Consider the following 17,211-nt stretch of genomic DNA (forward strand, 5'->3'; position numbering starts at 1 on the left):
CTTGATCCCTTAAAGGTACCCCAAAGGCATTTCATTTGTGTAACCACACAAAGAAAATATCAATATTAGTAAAGGTATTGAAAAGTGGTTAAATACATATCACTAGTTCAGAAGAAGTTGTTCAAGAGTAACATCTTCCAGAAATACTTATTTATAACAATTCAAACCTCATTTATTAGCAATCTCAATTATAAACCGTTTTCCTACTGTTTCAATTTAACTGTGTGTTTTTTTTTAATGCTGCCAACGAAAATAGTCCTGAATTTTGTGATTTGAAAATTTGCTGATGACAATTCAGGGTATATATTTGCACATTAGGGGTTGGGGGGTAAAGTTCATGATAAATTTGTAGTGGGCTATATAGTTTAGCTAGGATGAGAGTGAAAACATCATTTGATACTTTTTTGTGCTCTTTCATAATTCATATAAAATACCTTTGGGGCCCCTTTTAGGGCTCAAGATGCAATTAGCCCCGGAAGCAATTACTAAATTATGAAAAAGCATAAAAAATGGCATCAAATAACGTTTTCACTTTCATCCTAGCTAAATTATATAGCCAACTACAAATTGTCCAACATGCACTGTACATTTAAAGTGTAACTTTGCTGAGCCATTGATGGAGAGCGTAGCATTAATCTTGCTAAATCAATTTGAAACCTATTGGAAAATTCCCCCCGACGGTAGTATTCTATTACACTTGACACCATGAACACAAATCAAATAATCAGTGTATTTAACTTGCATCAATACATGTCCCAATACGAATCCTATTGCATACCCCTGGATATCCTTGAACATATTCATAGTGCTAGCAATAACATTATCATTGTTAATAGTACTCAGTTGACTGTACAGATGGGGCTTTGGGTATGCATCTTTCAAACAGTGAAGAATATAGAATTTCCTGATCCTCTTGGTCTACCATATGCATTCTATATGCCTCACACCAAAAATTTACTTGAAAGAAGTGGGAATTATTCGAAATTGGGAGCAAGTACAAGATTTTTCAACCCAAAGCTGTGGTTTTCATCCATTATTATGTTTTCTTTTTTGTTGTCGTGACTATACTTGCAATGAATTTCTCGTATCTTATATAGACAATCCTTGATTAAATGTTTTCATAGTAGAAAATATCCTGTCCTATCTGTGTAATTTTGATTTCAGTGCCCTAAGAATTTTGTGTTTTAATAATGTTTGTAATATATGCCCAATAAAAAAGTCCTTTGTCTTCACCTTTTAGATTTCTTCCTCTTCACCAATTAGGTGGTCATCGACAACAATTAGTGGTGGTAGATCATTGGAATTCACTTTTTACTAATTTTGGCATGCAAAGTCAGGGTCACATTTTCTACAATATAATGTAACTTCATTTTTATTATATCTCTTTGTGAAGTCAATGATACTGTTTTAAGTCATATTGTAAAATTAACAATTTTAAATTTGCTTATTTGAAACAATGTCACACATGGTATTCTTATATGAAGAATCACTTTCTGTAACAGCCAAATAAAAATCATTAGGTTTATTATCATAGCTGTCATTTCCTCACAACAATGACATAGAAACCATATCCTCTTGTTGTTTCTGTGGTCCAAATTCTTCTCCCCAAAACAATTTAAATCCATGACAACACAAGTCTCGTAGAAATGAACTGAAATCACGTTTAGGGTTTTTTCAAATCATACCAGGATAAGTATTTTCCCATTGGTCAAAATTATCATAATGCCAATTGGAGCATAGCTACCCTTTAGTGAGAGTTCCAAACCTCTTCAATACAGAAATTACAATCCTTAATTGTACAACACATCACAACACATCCTCAATGCAAGTTACATGGATTGCATAACCTACACTTTTCGTTATAGTCATTAACACTAGTACAGTTCTCACATAACAACAAAGTGCCCAATATTTATAAACATAGTGAACATGTGAAGAACATTGTTCAGTGTTGACTCTTATACCACCAAATAGAAAAAGGCTTGTGAAAAAAATGAATATTCTTTTTACTTCTAGAGAGAGAAAGAGCAATCGAGTAACATTAAAATCAATTATACCTGTTTAAACAGGACTTTTAAATTGTTGACTTATTTGTTATTTTCGGATAGAGTCTTAAATCAACAAGGGAACATGAACGCTTAGGTAGTGTTCAAAAGCAAATCCGCAGTATCATTTTGTTTCATTTCACTTAGTATCTCAATAAATTGATTAAATGTGTTTGGTCCACGACGTAAAAGTATTATGCAATAATCCAAAAATGGAGAATCATTTACCATGATATTGTCAGGCATTCCTTGAGAGAATATTTTCTTTTGCACTGATAACTTTTGAAATTGATCATTTAGACTAAAAAAATTTTACAAAGTCACAAGATTCCACATGATTTTTTGTTTCTCAAAAATCCATCCATTTTTTGTTCTTGACACTCCTGCTGCTGATTACAGATTAAACTAACAAAGCCAAAAAATGTTTGACCACATTCTCAATATCTATTGGTTCCCCAAGAAGAGGAGTAAGCAACCAACTAAACATCTAACAAGAAAACCCAAAAAAATATTGTAAAATATTTTTATTGTCAGAAAATTAACATATATATATATATATATATATATATATATATATACCCTTGTTTCATAAGTTGAGTCAATCCATTTTCTTCAATATGCTTCATGACTGCATTAATCCATGTTGTAGTCTGGATACATGCATTATATTCACTTTTACCGTGAAACATAATTGTTCTAGCAACTTGAATTTACTCAAAAATACAAAATGTCTACCAAACATCTCATCTCACTCAAATGTTAGCCGAAAATACTTTCCAATTTTAACTGACTCCATATCATCACTGTCAACTCCTTCAAGTTGCAATAGTGTAAAACGACTCACTTTTAAATAGTAGAACGTTTTTCTAACTTGAATCAATGTAAACTAATCAAATGTCTATGTGGATCTGTGATACTAAGTAACTCTCCATCAAACATTTATACCAAAGATAAAGCTCGCCAGATGGGTACTGTGCACTAGGAACCAATGTGGTTTTTCAAAAACAAAATAAACTTGGCAAACAAATGTATTTTCACCGGAAACTCAGATATGTTATTCACGATGTGAGGCTGTCACAGTATAACAACGCTATTCTTTGAGAAAAGAATGCAATGATTCCAAGAACAGTGTTATCTCAAAAGACCAGATACGAGGGTTTGATCACTTCTTTTGGCTTCAGTTACACCCCCTATATATGCTATAGGATGGATGGGAAGGGGGAGGCTACAAGGGGCTAGCAACTCCAATAGTACACCAGGATAGGATTGTCGTAAAACGTAAGGAGGGGATACTGCTGGGCTGTAAGTTTTGAAATTTGGTCTTATTGTTTAAACATAGTTTTTATTATTGAAATGTATTGCAGATCAAGAGATCAAAAGTTACTTCCCTACTGATTTTAGTCAGAAGTGAAGTGAAAAGCTATGACTATGACATCTAATTTTGACATAAAGTAATTAATATTTTTTACCAAATAGTTATAAAAACAGTTTATGAAACAGTTATTTTTATTTTTGTATTGTTTGTAAAACGATCAAAAATTATATGTAAACAAGTTTTTTTAACTGAAAATAAGAAGCGGCATTGAAACTTAAAACAAACAAAAACTATCTTGTATATGAAAGGGGCTGTCCCCTATTTAAAGCCTTGCTCGTTACAAGGCTAGTCACCCTCCTGTGCCTTTTGACTTTTAAAAAGGACTAGGACCGCTGATTTCCAATTGAATGTACCGCTTCCAAAGTTTATTTCATATACAAACTTCTTTCTAGAAAAAACCTAAAATGTTAATAATGAGTAATTAAGGTAGCCTATAGTCCCTGGCAGAGGAGGGGGTTGTCATCCCCAAATACATAATTACTGGACCTTTCAAATATACTTAACAAAATGGTTATCTCAGAATTTTGATTGGATGTTTTTGGGGAAACGATAGGGATAAACTGGTGAGGGCTGGTTACCCTCAAATCACTCTCGATTATTAAAAATGACACTAGAACTTCTGATTTCCAAACCTATGAGCCCCCTCTGAAGTTTATACAACCAACAATTTCATAAAAATCATGTTCCCGTTGCATAGCTTATAGCGCTTGCTCTGAGAGCTGTGTTTGTGTGTTTAGGGGGGGGGGATTCAACTATGCTGAAAAACTGGCAATTTTAGAATTTTGATTTGATTTATTAAGGGAAATGACGATGGAGGGGGGATAGTCGGCCCCAAAATCCTTTTTGATTATTAAAAAGCACTCTAGAACTTGCAGTTTGCTATTAAATACACCCCTTTCTAAGTTTCTACGACAACCCTTTCCATACGAAATGCCTTTGTCGTAAAAAAATACATGCATTGTGTCAACATCACTCTTTACTTAGAAGCTGTATTGAAGCCAGGAATCAAAGATCTTATCAAAGAAGAAGAAGAAATACATTTTTTTTCGTTTTGCTTAAACTAGTGAATTTTTTTATCTGCTTAATATATCTTCTGTTTAATATATGGTACAAAATATGACGTTTAATATTTAATGGATTGTTTTTAGCTTGTCGCACTTCTTGGGTAGATAAAACATTTTTTTTAGCTCTCTTAGTCGCACGTTGACAACACCGGTATTTGACAACATTGCAGAGCGGAAGCATGGCAATTCCTTTAAGAAAAGAAATAATGATTCTGCAAAATTTGGTGACAATACTTTAAAGTAGGACAAGGTGCAGAGTTCAATTGGAAAGATAGTAGCAAATTAATCTTATGTTCTAGGTAAGCATGAGGATATAAATTTTGGACCAGTACTGGTCATAAGGAGACATGCTAAGAAAACAGTTCTTACTTCATAGGCTAATATGTAAAATTATCCTATTTAATATATTATCCTGGGGGAGGACCCTTATATTCACTATTTTCTTGTTTTTCTGGTTTTATAATCACATTTTCCAATTATTGTCCCTTCTCAAAGTCTTGAAAATTGTTTTAAAACAAACAACCAAGAGCCATCTAGCTAACCTAAGCCTTAGCCTATTTATATCTTTTTGATAGATGGTAGTGATGGTCTTTATCTTCCCTATATAGAATAATTGAAAACAAAGAAATGCAAACAAATATGTTTATTTTTCACAATTTTGTTACAAATAATTGTACAACAGGGAAAAGAGGGATGATAAAGGTGCTCCCCCTAGAAAATATATTAACTTGGATTATTATGCATATTATGAAGAAAGAAATGCTTTCTTAACATGTCTCCTTATGAGTGGTACTGGTCCTAAATTTATACCAGCATAAGAAATTAGAGAATTTTAAGTAGTACCTAAAGCTGGGTCTATCTTTGTTACCATTTTTTAGCTAGAACAAAGTCAGATATCTCCCCATATTGCAAAGTTGGTCAATATATACCAAATCATATAATTGAGTTTCAAATAAAGTGAATGCACCATTTGATGCCTTTTTTTATGCTGATTACGAATATAATAAGCATTTCTATCGGAAATGAAGGTAAAATTCTACTTTAGCTACTTTTGGCTATCTTGGGAAGGGGTTAGGTTAGGAAAATGAGACTTTCAGGGATGGGTCTACAGGCTAAAGTATGTCCCGGGAAGGTATTTTGAAGTACCTACCTCCACTCCTTCTCCCTCTAGAGGGTCATGAAATTTGCCTAAATGACAGGCCCATTGAAATTTTGACAAAACAACATTTTACCTTAATTTTCAGTTATCAGTTTCTTTTTCTCTGGCTTTAGCTCTGAAAATGCAATTTCAGTTATTTGAGCCGAATTTTAAGACATATAAATAGTTTATTTTCAAAATTTAGGAAATGTATTTGCACATCTTTAAAACCTTATAAATCGGGATTGAGCAAAGTTTTGAAGTTGAAAACAATTTTGTTGCAATTCATTTAAGTAGAAGATCTATTTTTCAAAGTTTCACTTTTATAACTCACATATTTTTAAAGGTCATCAAAGGTCAGGTCCCTCTAAAGGGAGAAGGAGTGGAGGTGGGTACTTCAAAATATCTTCCCAGGACATACTTTAGCCTGTAGACCCATCCCTGAAAGTTTCATTTTCTTAACCTAACCCCTTTCCAAGATAGTCAAAAGTAGCTAAAGTAGAATTTTACCAAAATGAATTTCAGCCCCCCCCCCTATATAGGCTATACCTAACCTAACCCTGAATTGGCATATATGAGGGGGGGGCTGAAATTCATTTCCGAATGAAATGCTTATTATATTTGTAATCAGCATAAAAAAAAGGCATCGAATGGTGTATTCACTTTACTCCTAACTCAATAATATGATTTGGTATATATTGACAGCAAAGTTATTAACCTCTCCTAGCCCTCACTTAAAAAAAAAGTTGAAACCCAAATTCTTAGTATTAAGACAAGAGAGGGTATTCTCACTAAACTGTTATTAAAATTTATCACCATTGAGTGAAGGTTTCTGACTGTATGCAATCTCTAATAGAGTTAATGCTGTAGCATTGCTTAGGCTATATAAGCTTTGGAGAGGGATCATTTGATTGGAAATTAGAATTTCTAGTGCCCTTTTTAAGAACCAAATGTGGTCAGAGGGCAACTAGCCCCCCACCATGCCCTCTCTTTCCAAATGCATCCAATCAAAATTTGATATATCCATTTTGATGCAAGTTGCCTATTGTTTTCATATAAGGTTTTATAGAACAGGGTTGTTGTGCAAACTTCTGCACACTTTAATTTGAAGTTAAAAATTATAAGTCCCTTGTTGAGAGTCAAAAGTGATCAAAGTATTACCAGTTATCACTTTCAAACCTTTCTTTTCCCTCAAATATATCAGATCAAAATTTTCAGGTAGCCATATTATTCATAATACTTCAAAAGTCAAATAAGTATGAATATGTATTCCACCGTGCATTACTCTTATTTTTTGATTCTTGTTTCTTCACAGTTGATTTAATTTACTATTCAATTTTTTGTATTCAAATGCTAGGTAGTCAATTATAATTTCAAAATGAATGACAATGGGTGCCAAAATGAGATATTTTGCTTGATTACATTTGGAGGATTTGAAGTCAAACAGAAAATAAAATAAGGCTAAAATTGTAATTAGGATGTTTCAAAATATTTAATGATATGCTGCATTTATGTTTTTTTATCTTCAGTTTTTAGTACAACTTGCTTTGAAAAGTGTCTCTGCTGTGCTAAGTATAAATCTTAGACTATGTGTAACTGAAAGTTTAAGAGAAAAACAGGGTAAATAACTGTGTCACATTTGGGTTTGATTTCAATTGAAGTTTCTATTTCTGGTCTTTATAGGTCAATAATTAGTGTTGCACTGTTATTGTATATGATTTCTTCTTCTTCTTAGAAAAAAACCCCTTGAATGCTAAATGGGCTTCTTTTAGCTTCCAACTGCACAATTTCACTCATTTTTCACAACCATGAAGCAAATAAAATAAATACATAATACAACTTCAGTTACAGTTAAACACATAATACAGTTTTTGATTGACTTATGGAAAGTGCATGTACTCAAGTTGCCTCTTCCCAGCAGTTTAAGGCCTACAGGCAAGATGATACCAATACATCTCTTCCTACTTGCTTAAGCTCTCTTGCTAAAAAAATAATGATAATAAATCTCTCAAAACACATCTAAATTTATTAACATGTCAATTGCCTCTCTTTAAAACTTCTTTTCAATGGAAGCTGGTAAAGGAATATCCACAGTCAGGTCAATATCTTGTAGAAGTTTAAAATTTTGACATAGGGTATGCAGGTTATAAACTCCAGGAGAACTTGCAGTGCATTTGAAGAGAACGCGTTGCAAAGTTTCTTCAGTCAAGCTGTAGAGTCCACAATTTGGGTCACTATGCTGCTTCCATCTGTATTCTTCTCATCTCAGTATTACTGCAAAGCTTTTTTACACTAAAATAGGCCTGATTTATTTCAGGATCTTTGAAAATTGGAACCTGAGTAGTAGGAGGTTTTCTATAAGGATGGTGGTTTCTAAGTGCAATTGAGTACTTTTTAGCAAGCTGTGGGCTGATAAGCTTTGCAGTCTCTGCAGCATGACTGTCCACTTTTTTGTCAAAGCAGATGCCTACTTGGCTAGGAATATTCTGGAAAGCCACTACTATGTCAATTTGGGATAGAGAATCAGGCTGTTCTCTAATCTCCTCCAAACCAGTGTCCTTTGTTTTCCAGGTTAAGGTTTTCATTATTTTAAGAGTAGTCTGAGAATCCAAGAAGATTGCTAGTTTCCTGAAAGCGGAAGATATATTTTTGACCACCTTTAGTGATTCAACTATTGCTGCCAGTTCAACTGTTAAAACTGATGAGTCCAGTGGGAGAGGCTTTTGAGTGGACAGAGATGTGTGTGGGATTGTTGTTGCTCTGGCAGGTTCATTCCCTACTAGGGATCCATCAGTATAAATGTGCAGAGGATCTTTGAACTCTGTAGCCTTTTTTCTTAAAAATTCGGCCATAATTAATTGATGTGCAATATTCTCCTTTTTGTCTTGTAGCTCTCAGCTGATACATGGTTGGCAAAACCTCTATGAAGGAGGGAACTTAAAAGAATCAACCAGAATTTTATCCTATGACCAGTTTAGACAGTGCTGAAAAAGCTTGCCACAATGCGATGCTGAATTTATTCTGCTGCCTAGTGCTCCCATGATAAAGAGTGAAAATAGGATACCACTCCCCATAGGCTTGAATCCTGATATAATATTTAACAGTGGCTTCGGCTATTCTCTTGCTTATAGGGACAACTCCTGCTAGTTTCCTGGCCCAATCACTAGAACTGTGTTGGTACAAAAAAAAACGGCGGCGCGCCGCCGAGCTTGCATCAGTGCACTGACGCCGCCGCTGATTCTATCGGCTGTGGCGCCACTAATACGCCGCCGTTTTTTTCTCTTTTTTGGTTATTGATATCGACCTCCGGGCTTCAACCGTCATCCCAGCTAATCTGTTTCTTAAAAATAAATACTGTCATCTTGGGCTCGACATGTATATTGGTTCATAGGAAGGAGAAGAAGAAATTTTTCTTGAAACTAATAAATATTGACCAGCCAAGTGGGAGACCAATCCCAATTAGAGATATTTACTGATGGAGGCTATCAGATATTAATTTTAATAAGATTAATCCTATCCTTTTCCCCTTTACCAATAAGTATTTTTCCAAAATCTATCATAGAATTCTTTCTGGAACAAATGGACCAAATTTTCTTGCATTCTTGTATAAGTTTTCTAATTCTAGTGGTTCAATTCCCCTGTCCCCTCTTTGCAGGCTTTGTAATATGAATAATGAAACAATTGACCATTGCCTATTTGAATGTAATTATTTGAAAAAAACTACGTTTTCTAAAGAGTTAAAGAGGCTGAGTTACAAGGTCGAACCTTAAACGTACAGGGATTAGGAGGCACAGTTGGGGGCCTGCCGCCCCCCAAAACCCCCGCTTTTGCAGCCTTTAAATAAAAAAAAGTTTTTTAAACTGAAAGTAAGGAGCGACATTAAATCTTAAGACGAATAGAAATTATTCCGTATATGAAAGGGGCTGTGCCCTCCTCAACGCCTCGCTCTTTACGCTATCAGCCTATCACTATCAGCCAAGAGCCTAGCCAACTATACATGCACACAGAGCACAGAAATCGATATCTATCATCTTATATTTGAACTCCTTGAGTCAAAAGATCTACTGAAAGATATCTGACAATATCCAATAAATAAGAGACGACCAAGCCAGTAGCTCTGTAGCCCACAGAGTGAAGCAAAAAGAAAAGGGCTAAATAGTATTAACTGAATAGCCCGCCTGTCTGTGAATTAGAAGAAGAAGAATTCTGTTCATTTTTCTTTTTTATTTTTCGGATGAAAAGAGGTAGGTAAAAGAGCATTAGGCAATTCAGGATGTTATCATAGGCAGCGCAATCGATCTGTCTAAGTAAAGAACAATGTTGGCACAATGTATTATTTTTTTTGTGTTGTTTTTTTTCCATACCAGGGCAATTCGTATCGAAGGAGTTGTCGCAGAAACTTCAAAAAGGGCTCATTCGATTGGAAATTGGAATAACTAGTGCCCTTTTTAATAGTCGAAAGTGATTGGAAGGCAGCTAACACCCCTTCCACGTCCACCGTTTCCCCAAACACATCTAGTCAAAATTTTAAGATAGTCATTTTGTTCAGAGTAACTGATTTCCAGAGAGAAAATATGTTTTTTGAGGAGGTTACTCCCCCACAACCCTTAGGGCAAGGGTTTTGGAGTGGCTTGTGCCCTTTTTAATAGTCGAAAATGACTGGAAGGCAACTAACACCCCTTCCACGCCCGCCATTTCCCGAAACACTTACAATCAAAATTTTGAGATAGCCATTTTGTTTAACGTAGTTGAAAGTTCTGGAAACTTCTTGAAAGTTCTTGATTAGGTCTTAGAGGATGACAACCACCCTCTCAGCCCTTAAGGTAAGGGTTGTAATTTAAGCCCTGGTGGCATCTACGGTATTTATAGAAAGTGTTGTCGTAAAAATTCAAAAAGGGATCATTAGTTTAGAAATCAAAAGGCCTAGTGCACTTTTTAATAATCGAAAGTGATTGGAAGGCTTGACATTTTTATAGTAGAGATCAATGTAAGTATAATGTATCATTTTTTTTGTTGTTGTTGTTGTTTAGACCAGGGCACTTTGTATTGAAGGAGTTGTCGTAGGAACTTTGAAAAGGGCTCATTCGATTGAAAATAGAAAGGGCTGATGTCCTTTTTAATAGTCGAAAGTGATTGGAGGGAAACTAATCCCCCTCCCATGCCCACCTTCGCATTTGCCTTTATTTTTAAAAAGTAAATGTTGCCTTAAGATTAAATCAAAATGCACTGTCTTTATGCTAATTCCCAATAAGGCATCTCAGCAGTATCCCAAGAACGACTGAGGGTATTATGTTCAAACTTTCAGGGCTTCTTCTGCTCTTAAAATTTAACACTGCTATTTGTGTCCAGATTTTTATAAGGGTCTATGTTGTTAAATTTTGCTGAAAATTGTTTTCCAGCATACAAATAGCAGGCCAAACTATAAATTCTTAAAAAAACGAAAAGATTTAAAGTATGATTTTCTTTTTCCCTGAAAAGACTATGTCAATATAAAACGAACAGAAATTAATTTAAAAAAAACTGTTTCCAAAAAATAAGTTTTTTCAATGAAAAGTAAAGAACTCCATTAAACCAAAAATGAGCAAAATTAAAATCAAATAATCTACCAAGCGTGAAACTACCACAAATCAGCATCGATAAATAAATGAAACCCAAAACGAACAGAAATTACAATAAATAACCGAGTCAAACTCAAAAACGAGCAGAAATTAACATAAGTTGGGCTCAAAACCCAGATGCCTTCCCAAGGCCAGAACATAATTTGTACTTTACTGACAAAAATACAAATGAATATGTATTGTCAGTTTAATATACATATACTGATATTTAGTAATCAAAATGTTAATATTATTTGATTTATTAAAGTTATGAAAATAAAAAAATTCATAATTTTTCAGCAAAGTGAAAATTATGTTCTGGCCTTGGGAAGGCATAGGGGTTTTGAGTCCAACTTATGTTAATTTCTGCTCGTTTTGAGTTTGACTCAGTTATTTATTGTCATTTCTGTCCATTTTGGGTTTCATTTATTTATTGATGCTGATTTGCAGTAGTTTCCGCTTGGTAGATTATCTAAAGCTAGTATAGAAATATATCTATAGAAATGAATTACATTTTTTTGCACAGTTAGCAGAGCACACTGAAGTTGAAGTAGCCTTAAACTTTGACTTGAAACGTTATAACTTGGCCACTTCTTTCAGAAAAGAATTTCGGAGGGTTAATCTGTGTTGATAAGAAAAGAGGGTAAAGGTGCAGTTTAGTTCCTCCTGTAGTGTAGAGCGCAGGAGCCCTATGGTGAAGGTGCAGGTTTGTTCTCCCTTATAAAACAACTTATTTCAGCAGATACAAAGAAGAAGCCCATTTGCGGCATTCTGTGGGACCCCAAGATCCAATACTAGTATCAGATCTCGCGAGTGGCAGTTTACGCTCGTCAAGTTCTGGCTGTACCGGCCACATGTGCCCCAGCTAAATGGTTTTTTAGCACGACAGGACTGATAGTGACTGCAAAAAGATCAATGGCTCCAGGCAGAGTGAACAAACTCACTTTTGTTACATCAATTGTAACTGAAGTGATGTAACCGCTGATTTAAAATTATTGGTGTTGTTAAGCCATGATATCTGATTTGTATACAGTGTTTTTTCGATGTTGTTATTTGTTTGTTGTTTTCACTTCCTTTTTGTATGTATTTGATGAACAGGAGATGTTTGAACTTCAAACTTAAAGTTATACACACATTAGCCCAAATCATTAACAAGAAGGAAATGACTAAACACGGGATTCTATAGGAACAATGCGATGTTAAACATAAACACAACATAGGTTTCCCTGGGTCTAGTGGCTAAAAATGAGAATTCTACTTGGTCTGATTGACGGTGAACATAAACACTTTCTGCACGGCCCAAAAAATTCCTGTTTTTGTCATATTGTTCTTGTATGTTTTTAGCCAACCATTTAAAAATCCTAACTAAAATCGAGGTTGAACGTGCTTGGTGAAGTGGAATTTTTATTATTATTTTTAATCAGAAAAATCGGCGCGCCGTGGCGCGCCGCCGGTCTAAAATCGGCGGCGCGACCCCCAAATAAATTAGGCGCGCCTTGTTGCACGCCACTGCCGATACAAAATCACACATTCGCCACCGTCATTCCGGCGTGGCGCAGTTTCGGGGACTAGTCAGAATGCCATGTTCTGGATTTTTTCCACTTTCAATAAGTTTTTTTATTGGTATGGCCATAAGCAACTATCCCATACTCCATTTTTGGCCTTATATATTGTTTGAAAAAAGGTCCCAATACAGTTAGTGAGTTTCCCCATTTTGTAGAAGCAAGTCTTTTTAGAATTACAATCCTTTTCAATCAGACCTCTCTTGTCACCTCTATTTGTTTATTCCAAGCCCATCAATGGTCTACTTTCAATTTCAGTAATCTGCATTCTTTGACTAAATCAAGTCTCTCTACAATACTTATTTGAGCCATTGGAGTGGAATTATTTTGTTATTGAACATCATTGCTTTTGTTTTTTGGGCTGATACACTCATTCCCAATGCTTTTGAGAATCAAACTAATTCTTTCAGAGCAGCATTTAACTTTCCATTTGCTTCATTATTACTGTCTCCTACTTCCCAAATGGTGAGGTCAACTGCAAAGGGTGCTAGCCCTAAACTCTAACGTGAAAATTTGAGCTTGGCTAAAAAGAAGAGGAAAAGAAGTAGGCCAAGTGGCAATCCTTGCAGTAAACCTGATGGAGCTTACAAGTAGAGGACAAAGCTTCACTGATCTTCCCTTTGAATGCTCTATTATTTAGGAAATCAGAGATAAAATATATGAATTTGTCTTGGAAATGCATTGTCTTTAAAATCTTGCATAGCTTCTTCTCTAATATTTTGTCAAAAGCAGATTCAAAGTTAACAAATGCTGTTACAAGGACCTTCTCTTGACTTTTAGCAATTTTTATAGCCTCCTCCAGCATGAGTATACAATCAATTGTGTTGAAGCCTTCCGTCTAATACTACACTGCTGTTGCAGAAAGAGGCCATTATGTTCACAAAACCATTCAAGCCTTTTCTTTATCATGTTTTCCGTAATTTTGCCCAGAATAGGTAAGAGTGATATAGAGTAAAGGCATCAATGATTTGACAGTACAATTTTGGGACCACTGTCGAAATTTCCCTTCAAAACAGGATAACTCTGCTTAGTGGTGACTTGGAACATCATCTCTTGAAGCCTTTGTTATATTTTGACAATGAAAACGTGGACACTATATTTGATACAACCAGATATGAAAAGAGTATTCAATTCAATCAGTTTCCTGTTTTCAACACAGAATGAGTTCCTAACAAGTTTTAGCTATGTAATGTTCAGACTGTCATTACTTGGTTATTTTTTGGCAAAAAAAAGTTGGGATCAGCATCAATGCATCAAGATACATTTGATCTTCTCTAAAATGTAGTCACATTGGTTTTTTCTTGATAAAATTAAGCTAAAATAGTAGCTAATATTATATTGACAAAACTATATTCCAAGTGTTGAAAATTCTTGCCTGATGTAGTGGAATACCAGACCAACTAAAAATGTTCCTTCAGCCAAATTAAAATGTAAATATGGGCTTCTATTATGATATTCATTTCTTTTGAGAGTATCTTGAAATAACCTTGTCGAAATTTTTGACAGACAGCAACAGGCCCTGTCAAAATATAGGTGACTCTGTTGAAACTTCACATGTAAAACAGATAAGATACAAATGGTGTAGAAATTCAAGGGTCTTCTGATGAAAACATAGTTGCTGAATTGCAGTTACTTTCTCAACAACGAGAGGTTTTGATGATTATTATTTGTAATAATATTTAATATGAAAAAGACATTAAAAAAAGTTGTTTTTTTTATTGTACGGATGCTGTACTGATTTTTTTTTTTTTGTTGTACTGATTTTATGCTAGATGCTAGATTTTCCCATCATTGGAGGAATTGCTGCTTGGCCTCATGCTATGTTCATATTTTTAAGCATTTGACTTTGTTGATCACAACACCCTTTTCATTTATCACTGAATAAATTTTAAGTGCACCCTCTCATAGTAAATTTTATACATATTTTCTTTCAAATAGATCCCAAGCTGTAAAATACAAAGTATTCTCTATAAACCCCTCTCTAATTAGCATAGAACTCTTACCCTACTCAATCCCACCCAAAATGCTTTTGAAATATGTTAACTCCTTGGTGTCACAAACTTCTAATAATCTTAAGTAGGAGATGCATATTTCAAGAATTCTGGACTTTCCAGACAAAGGATAGTCAAAATTAAGAATTTTTAAAGTGGATTAAACTGGTAGATTAACTTTGAAAGACCAAATGTTGACAATACTTTAACTGTAAACAACAAAGAAATCTTTGCTGGACCATTAAAGCCGAGACAAAGTGGGCCATTCCAGGTAGCGTTTATAAGGAGACCTATGTCACACTATTATATTACACAATATATTAAAGAGACCTATGTCACACAATTACACTCCATTATCCATTTCGTCCCTATACTTGAAAAATTTTTTTAGTCTTTTGCTTCCAATATCTGTATAGTATTTTAGGTACTTATCTGGTACCCAGAACAATATGTTAGGGGAAATGCTAAAGGAAACCAGTCAAATGGATTGCAAAGCGTGGTTTGTCACTGTGTTTACAAAATTTAAACTATTGTTTTTTAGGGGGTTTAGGGGGAAAAGTTACCTAGGGTAGGTTATGTGTTTATTATATGCTATGCTTTAATCCCCTGCCCCCTAATGTGCAAATATATAGCCCAAATTTGTTTCTAAAGTATTATATTTTCGTTCCATTTTGTTTTATTCCCTTAGCATTAACCAAAACTTCACTTCTTGCATTGGGTACCAGCTAATGCATAATTACCATAATTTGTTTATTTACATGTATAAAAAAGTTGAAGAGAATCTATGAAATAAAGTAAAAAGAATAGGCATGTTGAATCTACCAGGATCCGCCCACAAGTATTCCGCAAGTATTTCAGCATGTGTTGAATAGGGTTCCAACTTACATTGAAAACAGGTAACTTTTCTGTCGAATTTGTAGGTGAAAACGCTCCAATATAAGAAAATCGGAGTTTTGTACCCTTTTCTGATAAAACTTTAAACTTTTAATCAAACAGTTAGATTTGTAGATATTTTTCTACATACTGAAACCCTTTAAAAACCAAAAGTCTTTAAAGTAAGCATTCTGGAATAGAAAAAGTGCTTTAAAAAAAAAAAAAAACGGTCAAATCATCAGTACCTTTACACTAGGCCTGTAAGAAGATAGCCTTTGTGGTGGTTTATTTGGTTTATTCACTGGAGTAATTATTCACTTCTTCCAAATTTTGGGAAAAGTACTTTGCATCCAGGATTCATTGTGTAAATCAATTAGGGCTCTTCTATTTACAGAACAAGAGCTATTACACATACATTACACTTTCTGCTCATAAGCAGCTGTACTGGTGAATATGCTCTATCAATTGGAGTGTTTTGGTACTCTAGCAACGCAATATATGGATCTTTTTGACTTTCTGAGGCTTTTGTCGTTATCCTTTTTGTAGTCTGGACTGCCTTTTCGCTCATCCCATTCGATTGGGGGTATTGGGAGCTCACTGTGATGTCGCTCATCCCATTCGATTGGGGGTATTGGGAGCTCACTGTGATGTGGTTGATATCCCAAGTTTCTGTAAAAACTCGAAACTCTTCTGAGCTGAATTGTGGCCCATTATCTGAAGTGATTTGATCTGGTGTACCATATCTTGCAAAATACATTTTCAATTTTGAGATCACTTGTTGTGAATTTGAACTGGCAAGTTTATCCACTTCGAAAAATCGACTATAATAGTCTATGGTGAGAAGATATTCCCTGCTTCTAAATGTGAAAATATCCACACCCACACGTTGGAATGGATACTGGGGGACTTCTGAGGACACTAGTGGCTCTTTCTGTTGATTCATCTGATGTCTGGCAGATATTTTACATCTAGAAACTATTTGTGTAACATCTTTTGTGATGTTAGGCCAAAACACCGAGCTACGAGCTCTTTCTTTGGTTTTCATGATTCCACTATGTGAAGAATGAAACTGTTGCAGTATATCTCCATGTAGTGTCTTGGGCACTACAATACATTTGCCTTTTAGTATAATACCATTGTTTACAACCAGCTTTTCTCTGTAGTTCCAATATTGTAAAATTATGGATGGTACTTGTCTTTGCTCATTAGGCCAGCCAGATTCAATGATATCTGAAAGTGTTTTTAGCTCACTATCTCTCAGCACTTCCTCACGGATATTCTCTAGTGTGTTTCTGCTCACAGGAATATCTCTAAAGAATTCATGAATAGCTACTTCTCCTTCGATTTGGATTTCTGGGTCTTAATCTGATAAGTGCATCCGTGATAAAGCATCTGCTACAGGGATCTTTTTGCCAGGGTTGTACTGAAATGACAGTTCATATTGCTGGAGCACTAGCATCGTTCTTTGCAATCTGGGTGGTGCTCTGTTTATAGGTTTGGACAAAATTGCCTCTAGTAGTTTGTGATCTGTTGTCACAATGATCTTTCTACTGCAAATGTATTGGC

General features: G+C 34.8%; 1 protein-coding gene across 3 annotated transcripts in view; it reads left to right on the forward strand.

The window, feature by feature from the left end:
- Positions 1-4,658: 4,658 nt before the first annotated feature.
- The window catches only part of LOC148945025 (uncharacterized), a 66,792-nt gene continuing 54,239 nt past the window's right edge, over positions 4,659-17,211 (forward strand). For all 3 annotated transcript variants that reach the window (XM_089098571.1, XM_089098572.1, XM_089098573.1), the window contains exon 1: positions 4,659-4,783. The gene's annotated coding sequence lies outside the window, so the exon portion shown is untranslated. The remainder of the gene's footprint in view (positions 4,784-17,211) is intronic.

This window comes from Artemia sp. Qi Xiang Cuo, chromosome 13 (genome assembly GCF_049724085.1).
Source record: "Artemia sp. Qi Xiang Cuo chromosome 13, ASM4972408v1, whole genome shotgun sequence".
Classification (NCBI taxonomy): domain Eukaryota; kingdom Metazoa; phylum Arthropoda; class Branchiopoda; order Anostraca; family Artemiidae; genus Artemia; species Artemia sp. Qi Xiang Cuo.